This window comes from Epinephelus moara, chromosome 4 (assembly GCF_006386435.1).
Source record: "Epinephelus moara isolate mb chromosome 4, YSFRI_EMoa_1.0, whole genome shotgun sequence".
Lineage (NCBI taxonomy): Eukaryota > Metazoa > Chordata > Actinopteri > Perciformes > Serranidae > Epinephelus > Epinephelus moara.
This window is the reverse complement of record NC_065509.1, coordinates 35,587,023-35,587,345: the sequence shown is the minus strand read 5'-3', so window position 1 is coordinate 35,587,345 and position 323 is coordinate 35,587,023.

Sequence of the window (323 nt, the reverse complement as noted above, 5' to 3'; positions counted from 1 at the left end):
AATTCTTCAACACCTTTAAGATGTAGAGGGATACTAACTCTCACACACTTATATCTTCCAAAATCCAAGACTTTACTTACGTTTCTCTTTTAATTTAATCTTATGAGATGGTTTCATATTCAAGCTAATCTTTTTTTGTCCTTTTTCCTATTTGCAACTCTTAAAGGGTCTGTCATATGATATTAATCTATCGACTTGCTCAAATATAAGAAAAAAAATTAGGTACACTTTGCTAGTACCAGGCTGGAATCATTTTGCCTTCAGCCTTAACTCTTGATGGCATAGATTCAACAATCTATATATTGACATGATGCAAATCTCCC